The sequence below is a fragment of the Hemitrygon akajei genome, chromosome 12, assembly GCF_048418815.1.
Source record: "Hemitrygon akajei chromosome 12, sHemAka1.3, whole genome shotgun sequence".
NCBI classification, from domain to species: domain Eukaryota; kingdom Metazoa; phylum Chordata; class Chondrichthyes; order Myliobatiformes; family Dasyatidae; genus Hemitrygon; species Hemitrygon akajei.
This window is the reverse complement of record NC_133135.1, coordinates 69,386,580-69,398,767: the sequence shown is the minus strand read 5'-3', so window position 1 is coordinate 69,398,767 and position 12,188 is coordinate 69,386,580. Positions and strand designations below refer to the sequence as shown.

At 40.1% G+C, this 12,188-nt stretch overlaps 2 protein-coding genes across 2 annotated transcripts in view; one reads left to right on the top strand and one right to left on the bottom strand.

Moving 5' to 3' along the window:
• Positions 1–8,560, bottom strand: part of gpsm2 (G protein signaling modulator 2) — a 63,982-nt gene extending 55,422 nt beyond the window's left edge. Inside the window, exon 1 of the mRNA XM_073063423.1 lies at positions 8,487–8,560. The gene's annotated coding sequence lies outside the window, so the exon portion shown is untranslated. The remainder of the gene's footprint in view (positions 1–8,486) is intronic.
• A 153-nt stretch (positions 8,561–8,713) lies between these two features.
• Positions 8,714–12,188, top strand: part of LOC140737183 (uncharacterized) — a 42,126-nt gene continuing 38,651 nt past the window's right edge. Inside the window, exons 1-2 of the mRNA XM_073063421.1 lie at positions 8,714–9,274; positions 11,092–11,215. The gene's annotated coding sequence lies outside the window, so the exon portion shown is untranslated. The remainder of the gene's footprint in view (positions 9,275–11,091; positions 11,216–12,188) is intronic.

The window sequence follows — 12,188 nt, the reverse complement described above, 5'->3', positions numbered from 1 at the left end:
CCCTTCAAGAATGTCGCCAATTAGCATATTCCTGACAGTAGGAGTACGTACCGAGGGACCTGTAGCTTGTATAAATACTTCAACCACACTTGCCTTCACGAAACATTGAGAGTCCTATGTAACAGCCTCCGAGAAGCTTCAACACATGTACTATAGTATTTAAAAATGAAACACAGTGGCACTGGTTGGTGCCTTGTAAGCGTACATATTTACCGTGTGGTGCCCTTCACTTTAAGACACTGAAAATATTCCTAAAATAATCGATGGGCCAATTTCAAGTAGCAGGGGTACTCACGGGTAAAGACCGACAAATCGCTTAGACCTGACACCTGAGAGTTTCTCTGTTACTTTATCTCTTATACAAGGGTTTTAAAGACAGCAGTGGTAGAGACATTCAACACTTGGGTTGATTTATTTTTTAACTTCCTAAATCAGAAGGCTGGGAAATAGTCAGCATGATTCCCTTGTTCATAAAGGAAGGCAAAGGGCAGGGGCCAGAGGCTAGTTAGCTATCAAGATGCCGGAGTCAATAGCCATTCAGCAAAGGAAAAAGTCTTCAGCTCGCCATTTCAATGCTGACTATCATGTAACCATTTAAACAAATCCATTTTTACAGCAATTTGCCTGTGGCCTTCTGGGCTGAATCACCATAGAATCAATAGCTCTTCTAGATTGTTCTTATATTTGCAAGTTTCTGGCACTTCTTAGGCAGATTATAATCAGACAGAGAGAGGAAAAGTAATCTTTCTCAAATCTTCTCTAAACCTACTATACCTTACCTCAAAACAGGGGTGCCCAACCTGCAGTTCATGGTTAATGGTAGGGGTACATGGCATAAAAAATGCTGGGAACCCCTGCCTTAAAGCCATATCTTCTGATTTTATGTACTTTTGCTAGGGAGAAAGGCTATCTACTGTGTATGTGACCCTCATCATTTGTAGAGCTAAATTAGGCTAAAGAAATATTTCCCTCTGTGGTGTTAAGCATCAAGTAGAAAGTTAAAAAATACGTATTACAAATCATTTAATATTCTGTTACTCTATGTCTGAATATATACATATATTACTGTTTACATTTAATCATTCCTGTATAACTACTATCTGAAGCAACTGTACTTTATGGATTCATTTTCTATCAAATATTGTAAATTTTGTTAATATTCTGTTCATATTTCTGGGCTCCAGTCTGGAAGATTATTCAAAACAAAAGGTTAAATGAGTCTTTTATCAAGTTACTCATCGTTCATTAATTGGAACAGGTACTGATCTGCACATTCTTAAAAGAGATGCAGTAAAGTAATTCAGTGCCACATCATTTAATTAAAAATAAATCGCTGAACTTCAATAACTTTTTAATTCAGGTCACACTTTGAATTTAATTAATGAAACTGAGAAATGCTTAGAAATTTTGCACATGCTTATTATTGTATCAGGCAAATATTAATTAATACATAATACATTACAGAAGTCCAGAATGAGTTGTGATTTTATGCTACGTGATCCAGACAGACAGACATACTTTATTGATCCCGAGGGAAAATGGGTTTTGTTGCAGTCACACCAACCAAGAATAGCGTAGAAATATAGCAATATAAAACCATAAATAATTAAATAATAATAATTTAATCATGTTAGGTGGAAATAAGTCCAGGACCAGCCTATTGGCTCAGTGTGTCTGACACTCCAAGGGAGGAGTTGTAAAGTTTGATGGCCACAGGTAGGAATGACTTCCTATGACGCTCAGTGTTACATCTCAGTGCAGTGAGTCTCTGGCTGAATGTACTCCTGTGCCTAACTAGTACATTATGGAGTGGATGAGAGACATTGTCCAAGATGGCATGCAACTTGGACAGCATCCTCTTTTCAAACACCACCGTCAGAGAGTCCAGTTCCACCCCCACAACATCACTGGCCTTACGAATGAGTTTGTTGATTCTGTTGGTGTCTGCTACCCTCAGCCTGCTGCCCCAGCACACAACAGCAAACATGATAGCACTGGCCTCCACAGACTCGTAGAACATCCTCAGCATCATCCAGCAGATGTTAAAGGACCTCAGTCTCCTCAGGAAATAGAGACGGCTCTGACCCTTCTTGTAGACAGCCTCAGTGTTCTTTGACCAGTCCAGTTTATTGTCAATTCATATCCCCAGGTACTTGTAATCCTCCACCATGTCCACACTGACCCCTTGGATAGAAACAGGGGTCACCGGTGCGTTAGCCCTCCTCAGGCTAATCCAGTCTAAAACCACACTCATATGTGCATATAAAAATGTTACTTTTGACAGTCAATTCATTTCAAAGAGCTCACTGCCAGGTTAGCCTGTGAGCTTTGAAATCTGTGGATGTTTGCTCTACCCCATTAATCTCCATGAAAAATCCATCTTGCAGTGCAGGATTCCCACAAAGTTGGAAATGTACACAATTATAGTCACCTTCAGAGTCACGTGTCAAGAAGGAGTGCCAGGAATTGTAGGTTACAGTTGCTCATTGTAATTATTGTCAGAGATTATGGCAAGAAGTCATTCAGATTGAGAGTAGGCTTTTGAAAGAATCATAACTTGGGGTGCAACAAGATGCAGAAGCCACATAGACTTGAGAGTCATTGGCCCTGCCCAAGTAGACTATTGATCAGGCAGTCCTGGGTGGCACCAAATCGTCTACTTCGGTTGCAAGATGGGACTCCAATAAACTGAAGAGAGTAAGTGCAACCTGCTACAATAAAACGACTGAAAAATTACAAAGTAGCAACACAATGAGTGGAAAGTATAAAGGAAATGTAATTTTTGAAAGAGAAAAAAATCCATGCTGTAAAATGCTCAAACTAATTAATTCACACAATCTTGTGAACCCAGATATTTCACAAGCAGAAAGCTGAACTGTCATCAGATTGTCAGATAAGGAACAGATCACAGCCTTGAACAACATGGTAAAAGATTAAACCAATGCTCTGGAAAGGGTGGAAAACAAAGTCACCACAGTTGGAAACAGCATTGAAAGAGAATAAACTGCACAGGAAGAGGGTGAAAGCTATGCTGCTTACTAAAAAGAATGCAATGAAGATACACAGTATGGAAGCCAAGCAGAAAATGTTTGCAGAGTGTTGTTTGTTTCAAAATCTTCCACACAAATTAATGCTGAATTATCTTTTAAAAAGCCTTTAAAGGTATTGGAATTCCTAGCTCTCAAGTTAGCCTAGAAACTCGGGGCATTGTGTTTATTGAATTTGGAGAGCACTGGTATTGAAGCAAAGTTACACGTATTCAAATGGAAGGTTTGTTCATTGTTGTCAATGTAGTGGATATTAGATTTAAAATGAATTGCACACAAAGCTGTAGTTGCATATGAAAATGTTCTGACACAGATACAACCCTTGAAAGTGGGTTTGAAGGACAAACAGAGATAGATAGATAGATAGATAGATAGATAGATAGATAGATAGATAGATAGATAGATAGATAGATAGATAGATAGATAGATAGATAGATAGATAGATAGATAGATAGATAGATAGATACTTTATTCATCCCCATGGGGAAATTCAACTTTTTTTCCAATGTCCCATACACTTGTTGTAGCAAAACTAATTACATACAATAATTAACTCAGTAAAAAATATGATATGCATCTAAATCACTATCTCAAAAAGCATTAATAATAGCTTTTAAAAAGTTCTTAAGTCCTGGCGGTAGAATTGTAAAGCCTAATGGCATTGGGGAGTATTGACCTCTTCATCCTGTCTGAGGAGCATTGCATCGATAGTAACCTGTCGCTGAAACTGCTTCTCTGTCTCTGGATGGTGCTATGTAGAGGATGTTCAGAGTTATCCATAATTGACCGTAGCCTACACAGCGCCCTTTGCTCAGCTACTGATGTTAAACTCTCCAGTACTTTGCCCACGACAGAGCCCGCCTTCCTTACCAGCTTATTAAGACGTGAGGCGTCCCTCTTCTTAATGCTTCCTCCCCAACACGCCACCACAAAGAAGAGGGCGCTCTCCACAACTGACCTATAGAACATCTTCAGCATCTCACTACAGACATTGAATGACGCCAACCTTCTTAGGAAGTACAGTCGACTCTGTGCCTTCCTGCACAAGGCATCTGTGTTGGCAGTCCAGTCTAGCTTCTCGTCTAACTGTACTCCCAGATACTTGTAGGTCTTAACCTGCTCCACACATTCTCCATTAATGATCACTGGCTCCATATGAGGCCTAGATCTCCTAAAGTCCACCACCATCTCCTTGGTCTTGGTGATATTGAGACGCAGGTAGTTTGAGTTGCACCATATCACAAAGTCCTGTATCAGTTTCCTATACTCCTCCTCCTGTCCATTCCTGACACACCCCACTATGGCCGTGTCATCAGCGAACTTCTGCACATGGCAGGACTCCGAGTTATATTGGAAGTCTGATGTGTACAGGGTGAACAGGACCGGAGAGAGTACGGTTCCCTGCGGCGCTCCTGTGCTGCTGACCACCGTGTCAGACCTACAGTCTCCCAACCGCACATACTGAGGTCTATCTGTCAAGTAGTCCACTATCCAATCCACCATGTGAGAGTCTACTCCCATCTCCGTTAGTTTGTGCCTTAAGATCTTGGGCTGGATGGTGTTAAAGGCACTAGAGAAGTCAAGGAATGTAATCCTCACAGCACAACTGACCCCCTCTAGGTGAGAGAGTGATTTGTGCAGCAAATACGTGATAGCATCCTCCACTCCCACCTTCTCCTTATACGCAAACTGAAGAGGATCCTGGGCGTGCCTGGTTTGTGGCCTAGCTAGACAAAGACATAGCTAATATGGTAATACAGTTTGCATTGCAAGACACTCCATTCCAAGGAGAGACATATTGGTGCATTATTTGGCCATAATAAATTGATCTTAAGTGTGGGTGATTGGCAAGATCTGGAGGGAATTGATGGGAACGTGAGAAGAATTAGATAGATTTAGTGTTGAATTACTGGGAATGGGTGTTTGATGGCTGGTGCAGACCAACTGAAGTGAAGGGTCCATTTCTATTTTGCATCACTCTGACCTGGGTGCCACTGCTCTAATTTTGGTCCAGTCAACAGCTACCATGGATTCTCAGTGTCAGTGATAAATGACTAAAGGAGAGCATAAAAGAATTTGGAAAGTTGAAAAGAAGAGGAACAACACTGGTCAGAAGAAAAAGTAGAAAAGCTCACAGAAACCACAAGACTGATTTAAAAACAAAATGGACCAAGATACAGAAAAATTTTTTTGGAAAAACAAGTCTGTACTCCAAAGCCTGGGTATGACAGTGGTTGATGACAAAGATTAGTCCAAATGAGACACATGGTGAGTGAATGAACATACAGATTAGGAGCAGGAGCAGGCTACCCAGTCCCTCACATCTGCTCTGCCACTTAAGATAAAGGTTTACCCAATTGTGGTCTCAACCCATGCTAACTTTTCATTCTCTTTCTTATCAAATATTTATCTATCCCGGTCTATCCAACCTTTCTGTACAAGTTAATCTGTCTGAATGAGTCTAGGAAACCTTATGTGATTTCAATTCATTAACAACCTTAAGGAAAGCAGTAATGTATTCCAGATATGATCCAAGGATTACCCTAAATAACTAAAGCAAAACCTACATAATATAATATCAAATTTCCCTTGCAACAATGATCTTCTATTATTAGCCTTTTGTGGATAATGCAACAAGACACCTAAGTACCTTTGTCAAACACTGCAGTCTCTCACCATTTACATGCTTCAGTGTTTAAAAAAGGTACAACTGTTTCCATTTGCCAGATCTTTGCATGTTCACTTGACTTGATAGCCCTTTATATCCTGCACAGTTTATTATCCTATCTTTATATCAACAACAAATTTAGCTAATAACTCAAAGTTTAAAGAGGAAATAGAATCATTGAAACATGCAGCACAGAAACAGGCACTTCGGCCAAGTCTGCTCTGATCATTGAACACTGACATTTACCCTTTCTAAAAAAAACTCCCATATTCTCAGCTGCTTAAGGGCATAATGTCTAGTTCCTTGTATATGGTTCTAAAGGATATGCTCTACAGTCTTAGATCTAAGGGGTTGTTGTAAACAGTCACTGGCCAATGATGGACCATGACTGTCATTATTCAAGTTAGCCATCAAAGTGTCTGTTCTGGAACTTCCGATTGAGAACCTTGGTCCATAAAGAGGCAGATTAAGGCCCATCAATTTAGTTCATAATCTGGGAAATGAATGATTAGGCCCCAGGCAGACAGTAGATCATGAGTCCTCTGTTGTCCCACAGCAGCAAGAGGCGGACAGTTCCAGGGAAGGCAAGAGCCCAAGTTAGCTGCCTTCTGTGGGAAGGCTATGGATATGCACACAGCAAAGCCAGAAATGGAAAGGAGACAACTACTGCTTACAAATTAGAAAAAAAGAGGAAAGATCACGTGAAAACAAAGGAAGGAAGGCTTACATGGCACCAAAGTAGCACCTTTGAATTCATATTTTAGTAGGGAGACAAATATGTGGTATTGTTACTTTCATTGTAGCTGCTAGACTTATTAAATATTTGTGTTAAGATTTATGTAAATTGTGAACTGCACCAAGCATGTTCAAAGTGGAAGATAATTATGCTCCTGGAACAATGAGTAAATGCATATGAGAACTGCCTGATGAATTATTGAAGTTACTAATATCCTAATTTTTTTAAATGTAGAAGAGAATATTAAAATAGCTGGGTAAAGTTGCACTTGCTGAAGTTTATAATGGTGTATGCAAATCTCTAAAACATATATGAATTAAATAAACTTAATGTATGTAAAGACTTATCTGAATGGTGTAAGTCAATGTGCAAGGATGATAGATGGTTTGCACAAGTTTGTTGTCTGCTTCCATTCTCTCACTCGACGCCAGCGCATGGTAGCAGCAGCTTGTACCATTTACACTGCAGCAGCTAGCTCACCAGGCTCCTGGGGAAGCACCCTCCAAATCCAAGTCTGCCAGCAGGTTGCACGGAGCACAGCAAAAACAGAACACCACTAGCTGGAAGTTCCCCCAAGCGTCACACCGCCCCGACTTGGAAATATATTGCCATTCCTTCATTGTCGCTGGGTTACAGTTGTGGAACAATTTATGTACTCATACCCCACGGACTTCAGTGGTTAACGGCAGCTCACCACCACCTACTCATGGGCAATTAAATGCTGGTTTAGCCTGTGAAGGCCAAATGCCTTGAATAAAAAAAATGTAAAACAACGCATGTGAGTATGCCTTTAAGATCTATTATTGCCGAGCTGATGAACAGTTGGCTTTCTCACTCCTGCTCAGTATGAGAATAGTTGAGAATAAGGACTTCTTTTAAATCTCGATCGGGTCTGAACAGCAGTGTTCTCGCCACTTTATCGGGGAAAAGTGGACTAACCCTGTACTGTACATAAAAGGAAAATAATAATTCTGAAAGCCTACATAACCACATGCCCTGGAGTAAATCTAAAAATGTCAATACGCATAAAATCATTCAAATTTGCAATACTAATTAACAAAGTTGCCTTATAGCCGTCTCTCATCATTTACATCCAATTTTGAGTAGGATCTTCAAGCACTTTTTCCGCTGTTAAATGGTTGGAAATAACCTGTACTCATAAGCAAACAAGAGAAGATCTGCAGACGATGGAAATTCAAGCATCACACACACACACACACACACACACACACACACACACACACACACACACACACACACACACACACACACACACACACACACACACACACACACACACACACACACACACACACACACACACACACACACACACACACACACACACACACACACACACACACACACACACACACACACACACTGCAGGAACTCAGCAGGCCAGGCAGCATCTCTTGGGGTGGAAAACAAGTACAGTCGGGGTTCCGGGGCGAGAACCTTCGCCGAAGGGTCTGCTGAACCTGTTGAGTTCCTCCAGCATTTTGTGTGGGGTACTCACAAGCAGTCCAGTTAGATGCCCGGGCTAACCCTACACAGCTCCCAAACTTCTGAATACCAGTTAAATTACTGCCAGTAACTTGGGAACACCGTGACAACTTCTGACGTTTGCAAAAAGAAAATATCTGCAGAATCGGAGCCTCCTTGGCGGCGCGCAATTCTAAATACGGTAATAAATATATAATTTCAAAATAACTTTAAAATAAAGTGCTACAAATATAGTCAAGCAAAATAAGATTGATAGCAAACTTAGCTTTTGTAAATAATTGGTCAAATTTATGGAGATATGTTGGAAAACTAGAGACCTCGCCCTTCCTGGTTTACTCCTCCCGTTCCAGGTTTGATCCAGCGCGGGTGAAGTAGAGATGTGTCACCTGCAGGTGCCCAAGGTTAAAGCGAGACAAAAACTGGGGCAAAACACTTAGGAATAGGAAATAACAAATAAACCGTCATATCCTGCATTATAATAAAGACGGCGAGACAAATAATTCCGCGATATGCGCCGGAACATCCAAACCTTGTGCACGGGAGTCTTGACCATCTTCTTCTGCCATCGTGGCCGGCAGCTTCCTCGTCTCCATAACAACTGCGACCAACCCCCGGCCCTTCGTCTCAGGGCCCGATTCAAATTTGATCCAATGGCAGCGCGCGTTTGCCTAATTTATGCAACCGCCGTTGGTGCGGACTTTGAAAGGTTGAGTGAGTTTAGCGCAGAACCGAGCACACTTCCACAGACCGGGACAGCACCGTGCGATCACTCGCTGAGGAGGCCGAGGGAGAAGTGTCCACCCCTCACTTAGGAAAGAAGAAGAAGACAGACTTTTGAAGGAATAAAAATGAGCAGGCGTCAGGACAAGACACGAGATATTCTGCAGATGCTGGACAAGGACTGCAATTAGCCAATTGAAATTAGGTAACGGAGCACGTTGCTCTTTAACTCTTCAAAGCCGTCGATGTCATGTTAGTGTCTTTCCACTTCACTTTCTATCATCTAGATGTGCAAACAGTTCTTCCAAAGGGGGAAAAAAGAGTTATTGAACTTCTTCCTATCCAGTATGACCACGTCGGCTCCCCTATACTAAAGAAACCCTGCTTCGGTGATTACGTCTGTCATTCAGTTTGCAAGGACCATTCAGAGCTCCATATTGCCTGTCAATTCATTTGTCAATCTCATTCAAACATTGACTTGCCTGCGATCTCTTGCAAATAGAGGAACAGCACTTCATCGTCCATCTATGTACTTTGCAGCCTTCTGGATGTGATATTGAGCTCCCTTTATCTGTACCACAACTAGCCATCTCTGCTGTAAGTTAATCAATTGTGATATTGTCTCAGTTTCTCATTGTCCACTGGAGTAACCAGATATGTTGGCAAGTCCTCCAGCCCTGCATTTCATACTGTGTTATGTTCCTTTTCCTATTCTCAACCTCAAATTGCCATCCTCTCATAGTTTTTTTTCCTACATTTCCCCTCTCTCCTCCTGCCCAATTAACGGACCAACTGAACAATTCTCAACCAATTAGATAAACCATCAGGAAGGAAGCCTTGGAGCTCACACCACCAAGTTCAGGAGCTGTTATTACCCCTCAACCATCAGACTCTCGAATCAGTGGATAACATCACTCAACCCAGCACCGAACTGATTCCACAACTAATGGACTCACTTTCAAGGACCCTTCAACTCACATTCTCAATGTTTGTTGCATATTTATTATTTTGTTTTTTTTCTCTCTTGTTTGCACAGTTGTGTTTTTCTGTCATTGTTTATGTGCAATTTTTCATTGATTCTACTGTGTCTCTTTGTACTTCGAATGCCCAGAAGAAAATGAATTGCAGGGCAGTGTATGGTGACATGTATGTACTTTTTAAATAAATTTGCTTTGAACTTTGATGTTGCATTTGAATGTATATGCTCCCACTTGACTTTTTTCTGACTTAACTAATTTGTTTTACCTCATTTCATTTGAAACATTAATTCAGTTTTATACCCCCTCATGCTCTTTGATCTGCTCAAATGCAAATGTCTTCTTAGCTCTGTCTTGAATGAATTGTAATCCGTGATTCCAGAAACACCAGCCTTTATTAATGTATCTATCTTGATACCTACTGCAAGAGCTTTGTATGTTTTAATAAAATCACCAGTCATTCCTCCGTTCGTTATGATTAACCCAGTGGCAATTTCTGAGTTTGCAATAACAAACAAAAGAATGCCATTAGAGCTACAACCAGATTACTGTAGCAAAGGAGACAACTCACTGACTGAACCTGATCCATCACTGTTTGTTTTGAATCCTGAAAGCAAGTAACAGAAGTCTTTATTTGATATCACAGTAAAATATTTAAAAGACTCAGTAACTTGAGCTATAACTAATCGTCTAGAATGGCTTAATACCACATTATTTATTTATTTTTCAAAAGATTGAAGGCAGCTGACATAGTATTTTAAATGTAGAAGGTTCCATACTTGTATGCTGCTTTTAATCTATTTTATGCTCCTGTTGGTTTAATATGCATTTACTGGTAGAAAGTTTAAATGGAAGCAATTTTAAAGTAAAAAGTTTCTGTAAAATGGATTAGATGTAAACTGTATTGAACTGACTTTTATTTATATCCTTCATATACACGAAGAGTAAACATCTTCACGTTACATTTCCATCTAAATGTGCAATTTATAGTAATTTATAATAGTGTGTACAACAGAATAGTCAATATAACATAGAAATACAGTTGTATCAGCATGAGTTAATCAGTCTGATGGCCTGGTGGAAGAAGCTCTCCTGGAGCCTGTTGGTCCTGGCTTTTATGCTGCGGTACCGTTTCCCGGATGGTAGCAGCTGGAGCGGTTTGTGGTTGGGGTGACTCGGGTCCCCAGTGATCCTTCAGGCCATTTTTACACACCCGTCTCTGTAAATATTCTTGCAATAGAGCTTAGAACAACCTTATGAAAATCTATTCCTAAATTGTCCAGTTGTTCTTTTCTACTTTCAGCACAACAAAGGATAATATCACTTCAATAATTAAGTTATCTTGCTGGTTATATTGATAAGAAAAATCTCATCTTTGTTTAAATAGAAAAAATCTTTAAAAACAAAAAATCTTGCATATGCATTTACCCATCACAGGTAAAGCCCTCCCCACCATTGAGCACATCTACGTGAAGCGTTGTCACAGCAAACAGCATCCATCATCCGGGATCCCCAGCACCCAGGCCGTGCTCTCTTCTCGCTACCCCCCATCAGGAAGAAGGTACATGAGCCTCAGGACTCGCACCACCAGGTTCAGGGACCTTTATTGGGCCCATTCAACTTTCATTCAACTTCACTTACCCTATCACTGAAACGTTCCCACAACCTATGGACTCGCTTTGAAGGATTCTTCAACTCGTGTTCTTGATTTTTATTGCTTATTTATTTTTATTATTTCTCTCTTTTTCTATTTGCATTTTGTCATCTTTTACATGTCTGCCCTGTTGGTGTGGTCTTTCATTGATTCTATTATGGTTATTGAATTCACTGAGTATGCCTGCAAGTAAATGAATCTCAGAGTTGTGTATAGTGTTATATACTTACTTTACTTTTAACTTTAGATTTCTGTTTTGCACGGTGAATAAATATTCAAATAAAAGGCTTGTGTTTAGTTCAACTCTGTTTTCACAAACCAGACAAGTTTTCATTCAGCTGTGCAATCCTATATATTTATGTGCATTGTGTTTGACTTAATATGATCACCAGAAGTATATTTTATCAATCTTCCTTCATAGAATTTCAAAGTTCAAAGTAGATTTATTATGTAAGTACATATAATATTACTGTGTAATCCCCTGAGGTTTGTTTTCTTGCAGTATAAAAAGAATTACTGTATAATAGAATTTTATGAAATACTATATGGAAACAGATCAAGATTGACAAACAACCAGCGTGTAAAAGCAGCCAAACTCTGCAAACATCACCCTTTCAAAAACAGGCGGGTATCAAACAGTATGAAATTAGATGGAATGGAATTATCCATGGAACACGTTTGCATCTGTACAATAAACTTAAAAGATACAAATTTCTGCTAAACTCCTAGTTGCAGGTATCCTCTGGGTAAAGATGCTCGAGCATTTCAACTCATAGTCACATCAGTAGTGATGGCAGTGGGTCTGAAACTGGGAAATTAGTGCAGTAAAGTTTATTGCCACAATGCATACTATTTTGATATCATCTCTGCAAATTTCTTA